The sequence below is a fragment of the Choristoneura fumiferana genome, chromosome 2, assembly GCF_025370935.1.
Source record: "Choristoneura fumiferana chromosome 2, NRCan_CFum_1, whole genome shotgun sequence".
NCBI classification, from domain to species: Eukaryota; Metazoa; Arthropoda; class Insecta; order Lepidoptera; family Tortricidae; genus Choristoneura; species Choristoneura fumiferana.
The window spans coordinates 2,463,657-2,472,704 of record NC_133473.1 but is presented as its reverse complement, the minus strand read 5'-3'; positions in this window follow the sequence as shown (position 1 = coordinate 2,472,704).

Sequence of the window (9,048 nt, the reverse complement as noted above, 5' to 3'; positions counted from 1 at the left end):
AGAAATAGGGTTCGTGGCACTTTTTAGGTACGGAACCTAAAAACTAATTAATAGTTACGAACCAGTTGAATTTTATGTAGGTACCTACATAATAAATTCCATTTTTTCCTTATCTTAAATTTCAGCTTTTAGGATGAAAGTTTTGGTGTGTGCGTTGGTAAACAATATTAAAAAAATAGGACAATGATGTAGTGTTCACTTCGAAACACAGACAGACAGACAGACGGACAGACAGATGGACAGATCAACAGACGGACGGACGGATGAGACGGATGTAACTCCTAACAAAGACAAATCTAACGATACCTCTTCTGATCTCTTTATCTCCTAACATGAGCTATTTCCAAGACTCTGCTTCTAATTATCAATAAAATACTTATAAATTTTAAAGGTCGTAGTAAAATTTTCGACTAAAGTACAGTTGGTACAACTTTATTCACCATCATCATCATCATCATCTCAGCCGTAGGACGTCCACTGTTGGACATAGGCCTCCACACAGACCTCCAGTTGCTTCAACTGGCAGCGCCTGCATCCACCGCGAACCTGCGGCTTTAACCAGGTCATCATCTTGTTGGTGGACGTCCTACGCTGCGCTTGCCGATCCGCGGCCTCCACTCGAGAACTTTTCGGCCAACGGCCATCCGCTCTCCGTGCTATATGGCCGCCCATTGCCACTTCAACGAGCTGATTCGCTTGGCTATGTCGGTGACCCTTGTTCTTCTACGTATCTCCTCATTTCTGATTCGGTCGCCGTAGAGAAACCCCAAGCATAGCTCTCTCCATAGCTCGCTGAGCAACTCTGAGCCTATTTATAAGGCCTAAAGTAAAGCACCACGTCTCGGATCCATATGTCATCACTGGACTAATGATGTAGTGTTCACTTCGAAACACAGACGGACAGACAGACGGACAGACAGATGGACGGATCGACAGACGGACGGACGGATGGGCCGACGGAAAGATACACAGACAGACTCACATACGCATAAAATTAACAACCTGTGTCACTCCTAACAAAGACTTATTTTCTTGTCTTGTTTGTTGTTTGTTGTCTTACTTGTTAAGATGCATCAAGGCCTTGTTGCATAGCGTGCGAGAGAAATGACCATACATACGCTCCAAAACCATAACCCCTGCCGTTTCTCACACTTATAAATAAAATAAAAATCTTGAATCACTTCATAATAGAGTACATACAGTACATACTCGTACATATGCAGACAGACGGTGGGAAGCGACTTACTTCTATGGAGTGAAAATGTTCACGACGCTACTAAGAGTTAGGGAAATTTGGTATGTTTTCGTAGTAGGTTGCTGCAGACCACAAGTTTGGTACACACGATAAGCCATACTTTGGCCACCCAGTAGGAATGAAATTTTTACAGCCCTACCTCTGGTGTTCTTGTAACAAATATTAATGTTTCTGACAAAAATGAATAAATAAACATACCCGTTATCCAATATCCAATACATAAATAGTTTAAGAGTTGCACTCTTGCTAATTTCCTCTCGTCCGCCAACTTTTTGACTTCTTGATTTGTGTTCAAACCATAATTATTCAAACATAATTGCTTTGAATATCAATCTCATTGACTTGACGTTGTGACAAAAATGTATTATAATGACGTTTAAATTTTACTTATCTAGCCAGTTATAATAATAAAAAAAGGTACGAAACTACTTCGATTGTGAAAACCTTTTTATTCACCGAGCCTAGATTTAGCGGCCGTAAAAATGCCGTGATATGTAGGAATTTATAAAACTTGATATTAATACATACACATGCAATGTATGTTGAATGTAGACCTTATTTTTTAACTAATTAGTTTAGTGATTACACCTAGCACCTTTTATTGTGAGAATAAATATGCTTTATATAAATTAGTGGCGCTACTGTCTACGTAAGAGTAAATAACTAATATCTGTTCAGAATTTGTAAGTTGAATTTAAACCACTTGTCCTAGATCGAAGCACCGCATTATAATGTATGTAAAGTATGCAATGTTATAATTTTTGCCGAGGACTGGGTCTGTTACTTAAATAATTATTATTTAAATGACAATTTTAAAAGTAACTTACCTATTTTTCGTCTTACTTACAGTTTGTGTCCTTGCATTAATCAGAAATAATAGTTTAGGCGTTTCAACTTCCGAAAATAACAGATTTAAAAACAAAAAAAGTAAATACTAGACTCAGAAACTTGAACTTGATCTCTCAGTGATTCATGCTTTCTTCATTTAGTTGTCGTATTATCTGAGCCAAAGGTGATGGTCACGTGACCACACGAAATAGTCGATACCTATTTACAATAGTTTGATTTTGTGACATTGACTCACGCACCCATATAAAATGTCACTACATGTTCGCTGCGAACACTGTCAGTTGTACTCATACAATGGTAAAATGCATCAAAATTTACTGCATCACGCTGCACTTTTGATGCAATAAAGTTACTTTTTTTGGATTTTGCTTGAAGAGCATATCCATAAATTACTATTCTCAAAAAATCCTCTAAGAAAACATGTCCGTGGAAGCTATGCGGGGTGTCCGTAGGTTTGTATGGAAGAGCAACCCCTTTAAGGAACTTTGAATACAATGTTTAAATTTATTCATATTATCTTTACAATAATCTCGTTTTTTTTATTCTCCAGTATTTTATTGTACAGGTACTCTTAATAGGTATTCTCAGCAATTGTGCTGTGTGGTCGGATAAGCTAATTCCATAACTTTAATTGGACACTTTTTTGATATGTTATGTGCAATGTTGTCTATGCAAGTACCGCTACTTTGCCTAGTTACTGATTAACCTGTAATTTAAGATTATGGTTCCTTAGGTTATTTATAAAAGTTTTGGTAGTATAATTATTCTTCAAAATATCAATATTAAAATCTCCACATAGAATTACACTATGACGTAATTTTTTACCTGTAATATGCAAAATACTTTCTAATTTCTCAAAGAATAAATTTAAATACATTTGTTTAGCTTTAGGTACCCTATACATACATACAATTATTAACTTATGCCCAATTAACTCTATAGCACAACATTCAACAACACCGCTTATCGATATTTTAGATATTTCTGGAGTTCTCGGTACTGTTGTCCATTTCTAACTAATATGCACGCTCCGCCTCTTTTTTTGTTTCTCGCAAATGACGATGCCATTTGGTAATTTTGTAAAATTATGGTGTTTTTACAGCTAATGGACATGTTATGCTCGGTGATACAAAGAACATCGACTCTGATTTTTTTTTTCTAATAGTTCATCCAACACACAGCAAGCTGGTCAGCTTTACTACTCAGTCCCGCTATGTTTTGATGTAACACATGAATATTATTCTGCACGAAAAAACTGCGATGGTCGGTTTTGCTTGTTGTTTGTTCAGGCGTTGTCAATATTTTTTGTGTATTTGTTTTCGTGTAGTGGTTTCTATTAAAGTCAAAAGCTTCCTTATGTCTTCAAATACAACTTTAATTCCATATTTATTTATAGCACCTGATCGCCTGTAAAAATATTGTAATCGTAGGTTAAGTTTCTATTGCTGTCCAGAGCGTATGTATATTCATATTTGGCTATATCACGATACAATAATCTATTGAATGTCTCAATCCTCCAGTTGTACATATTTGCGTAAGTTCCGCAGTTGAAAGTTGGAACACAGAGAACAACATTTGTATGCTGTAACTTTGACAAAGTATTTCGTATGTATAACACCAACCTTGAGTAATTCTGCGATTCTCTAAAATCTTCTTCTCCTATGAATATTAAGCAAAAGTCATTTTTATTATAATCTTTTATTTTCATGTCTATATTTTTTAAAAGGTCTCTTACCCCCATACCTGGAGTCAAGAAGTGGCATAAATCAAACTTGTCGCCCAGGGAATATTGCGCTTTTTCAACATTTCACCATGTTTATTAGTGCTAAGCAAACATATTTCCCTTTTTCTTTTTTTCGATGTCATGTTTTATCTTCGATATCTGACGACTGTACGATACTATCACAAGTACTGTGACATATAGAATTTTCTGTTTGTATGTTTACATAACTTTTTCCTGACTCATGCATGAAAGAGTAACACTATTTTCCCTTACTTCGTCCCTTGTATGTATTATATCTCGATAGCTTTGATTGTTTTTTGGGGTGAATGAAAGTTTGGTTTATTAAGGCTTTTTCTCCTCCTCTTCAGGGTTCCTTTGTATTAGATTTACATATGTGAGTCAGCTTGTCAATTTTAATGGAATAATCCTTCAATATATTCTTTAGTGAGCAATTTTCTGACAAAAGATTTTCAATTTCTTTTTCCGCGCTTAATAGATGTTTCTCCAATTGCTTTATTTTTTCATTCATACTTTCCAATTTATCATAAACACTTTCTGCAATTTCTGGACAACTTCTATTAACTTTGTTTGTTGGTGACGAAGACGAAGTGATGAAAAGTCTTCAATGACTTCGGAGTCTGACAAAGAGTCAAATGAGTTTTTTAATTGTACATTGACTATATGTTTCTTGCGTATAGTAATATTATCTATTGTCGGCAAAGGTGATGAATATTTTACTGATGCACTGGGTGATTCCACTTTACCTTTACAAAATTGGCATTTCCAAGTCTCTTTTGATTCTTTAGACATTAAATGTAAAAACGTTTTTCGGAAACATTTGTGCAAGTAACATCAAACGTTCCCTCACACAAATGACATTTTAAAAATGCCTGTCTTTTATAATCTTTTACATTTAGCACAGTGTTTCGGTGTAGGTGCCATATTTTTTGTTGTTTTTTATATTCGATTATAAGTAGCAGAAGTCTTTAGAAAAATAAAAAATAAAACACAAAAAGACAAATCTGACTACAGGACTCGAACCAGCGTCATTTTCATTATCAGAGGCATTTATGTCCCATCTTCACCCACTGCGCCATCCTTGTATTAACTTAGGGTAGTGAAAATTGTTATCTCAATACAGCACACTTGCTACCGCATAGTTCGGTGTCGGTTGAATTTTAACTGTTGAAGTTATGAAGATACCCGCGTCATTTTTTCGCACTTTCGATCTTGTTTGGAATATATGGAAAAATTATGTATAATGATACTGTCGAATTTAGTTAATTTTCAGTAGGTTCACTTAGTTTCACTTTTTATTTCACTTTGACTTCTAATTTAAGATTTTATCAACAAATGGAATATATTTTAGTCACACTTTAGAATTGTTTATTTCCGTACTTTCTTTGTATATATTCCTTAGATAATATTATCACTTAATTACGTTGTTTTTGAGTCCATTTATTATTACGCACTGTTTTAAGAGTCAAGATGTATTATAATAACACTAAATATACGATCTAATGTTTACATTGTTGACAGATGAAGCCGCTGGATTGTGTTGCGCAATGGCAAAGTGAAATTAATACCATTGGTGAAATTAATATATATTATATATATTTAAAGTACCCAAAAAAAATCTGTTCTGATATATTAGGTAGTGAAAATTAATAATTTCATCATATGCGGCATCATCACCAGAATTTAATTATACAGTTAAGTTTTCTACATCATTATATTTAGTGTAGATAGCCTAGATTTCTGTAGACTTGCTTGCTTCCATGCTCGCTGCATGCTGCTAGCATGCAAGCTTGGTTACACGCTTCATGTTCGCTAGCGGCATGCTTTCTTGCATTCTTGCATGCCTGCTTGCATGCTTGGTTACATGCTTCCATGTTCGCTAGCGTGCATGCTTTCTTGCATGCTTGCTTGCATGCATGCTTGGTAACATGCCTCCATGTTTGCTAGCGTGCATGCTTGCTTGCATGCTTGCTTGCATTCTTGCATGCCTGCTTGCATGATTGGTTACATGCTTCCATGTTCGCTAGCGTGCATGCTTGCTTGCATGCTTGCTTGCATGCATGCTTGGTTACATGCTTCCATGTTCGCTAGCGTGCATGCTTGCTTGCATGCATGCTTGGTTACATGCTTCCATGTTCGCTAGCGTGCATGCTTTCTTGCATGCTTGCTTGCATGCTTGCATGCCTGCTTCCAAGCTTGCTTGCATGCATGCTTGGTAACATGCCTCCATGTTCGCTAGCGTGCATGCTTGCTTGCATGCTTGCTTGCATGCTTGCTTGCATGCTTGCATGCTTGGTAACATGCCTCCATGTTCGCTAGCGTGCATGCTTGCTTGCATGCTTGCTTGCATTCTTGCATGCCTGCTTGCATGATTGGTTACATGCTTCCATGTTCGCTAGCGTGCATGCTTGCTTGCATGCTTGCTTGCATGCATGCTTGGTTACATTCTTCCATATTCGCTAGCGTGCATGCTTTCTTGCATGCTTGCTTGCATGCCTGCTTGCTTGCATTCTTGCATGCCTGCTTGCATGCTTGGTTACATGCTTCCATGTTTGCTAGCGTGCATGCTTTCTTGCATGCTTGCTTGCATGCATGCTTGGTAACATGCCTCCATGTTCGCTAGCGTGCATGCTTGCATTCTTGCATGCCTGCTTGCATGATTGGTTACATGCTTCCATGTTCGCTAGCGTGCATGCTTGCTTGCATGCTTGCTTGCATGCATGCTTGGTAACATGCCTCCATGTTCGCTAGCGTGCATGCTTGCTTGCATGCTTGCTTGCATGCTTGCTTGCATGCTTGCTTGCATGCTTGCTTGCATGCTTGCTGCATGCTTGCTTGCATGCTTGCTTGAATACATGCTTCCTTGCGTGCTCGCTTGCATGCATTGTTACTTGCATACATACTTGCTTGCATACTTGGTTGCATGCTTGCTTGCATGCTCGCTTGCGTGCATGGTTACTTGCATACTGGCTTGCATGCATGCTTGCTCCCTCGCTTGCGTGCTCGCATTGATTCCTCACTATAAAAAAGTACATGGCTAATAAGGTAACACAATATAAATTGATTTTAAGGCAGAACGAAGTTTGCGGGGCCAGCTAGTTTATAGAATAAATATTTTACCTCCTGCGACCCACCATACAACAAAAATTGACAGCGAAATTTAAATGTCTCATAGATAAAGTTTTTTGTTAATTTGAATGATACAGAGAAAATGACGCCTTTTTCCTTTTTCAAAAGATATAAATTCTATTGCTAATAATATGTACTAGTATTAGGTATCACCGTGAACCCAGGAGGTTAAGACCAGCAAAAATATATTATTTCGTATACCAGATTTTTTGACAAAAAATAATTGTTAAAACTTTCCAAAAAAAAAACAAATAAGTACTAAAACAACAATGTTTTACCGGTCCCGTTGTATGTCTGTCTGTCTTTTTTTTCTGTCTGTAATCAAATCTTGCAAGTAACATTTGACCAACTTCCAATAGGCAGATGACTTGAAATTTGGAATACATGTGTAAATCGCGTGACAATATAATAATCTAGTAGTGAAATCCTGGTAGTCCAGCCAGGATCGTCTCCGCAGGATGGAACTCTTCAACGGTTAATAGCACGACTTGATATTTGGTATGCAAATGTAGTTTGGGTGACAATGCAAGTATATAGTCAACAAAAAGTACAGTCAGCAAAAAATCTTGCATTAAAATATTTTTTTTTATGATTAGTTTACTTTTTAATTAATATTTCTTATAAAATCTCTTGTTTCTGTTAACTTGTCAAACGTTCATAGTATTAATACATTTATGTTACTCGTTATAATCCGCTTTTATGTGTCTTAGGCAGCGTTTCCACCAGAGATGTGCAAGGATGCCTTGTAAAGAATATTTGTTATAAACCAATAGAAACGCTTCATTTAGCTATCCTCGCTCCGCCGGGCTGTCTCCACTAGAGCTGCGCTGCGTGAGGATATTTATTTAGACGAAACGTTTCTATTGGTTCCTGATCGTGACAAACAGATTCCTCGCAACATATCCTCGCACATCTCTGATAGAAACGAAGTCCGCATACATGAATACTTAATCTTCATCAAAAGTGAACTAGCCGTTAAATACAATCGCACAGCTGTGTCCCTTGTGAAAAGCGATTCTTGTCACTTGGATTGGAATTAATATCAAGGTTAAAGGAGCTACGACACCGCTGTTCAAAATACACTGACGGTGCGGAATCGCGGTGACATGCCGCAAATAAGAATACCTAAGCAATGTAGAACATTAATAAGAACATTATTTTGAGTATAAGGTAGATAAGGGCTCCCACTGCGCACGCTTTAGTTATAAAATCTTATAAAATAATGAATCTCATGTTATGAATTTTATAATAATATAAAATCTTAAATAATAAACATTATTAACTAGTAGGTACTTAATTGATGCTATTTGGTTTGTAATACTTAAGCAGTTTTTTTTAACATCTGCGTATTTTGAGCATCGGTGTGGTCACACCTTGTTAAGATCATGAGATCTCTCTGAGGGGCTTACAAGAGGTATTGTAGAGCCCGCGGCTTGACCCCTTATGTCTACCTTATCCCCTGGAAATTTTATGAAATCTGGCCGTTTCTCTCAACTACTTCATAAAACGAGCCTCTTTTATAATAAGCAAGTCAATAAGTCTCTATTTATTTGTTCGAATAGACGGAGACGGCATAACATTTAACCGTCAGTTAACACTAATCAATGGATGGTGAGACAGCCCCTTAATAGCGTTTATACCTGCTGACCTGGCAACGTTGCATTTTTGTTAGTTATTATCGATCATTCCATATAAATTGGACGGAAATTAAGCATGTGGTCTGTTATAATTGTTCTTAATATTATAAGTTAATGTGTCTACTGCAATAATTATACGTGATAGACTTTTATATTCTTTAAAAACGAACAAATGTTTATTAACGGTTTTTAAAGAAAATAAAAGTCAATCACGCATAATTATTGCAGTAGATTGTTTAAATTTAATCTGAGATTATCCTTGGTCTTTTTGTATTTTTTATTTCAACTCAATTTTTTTTACTTTTACGGGTATCCCGTAAAACCACATCGAAAATACAAACTGAGACATGGATGCACAGAAAAACCAATCATAATTTGGTTGCTTAGTAGCGACATCTCTTGTCTGGGTGAGCGGTTGGTTCCGAAGGAGTGTCACG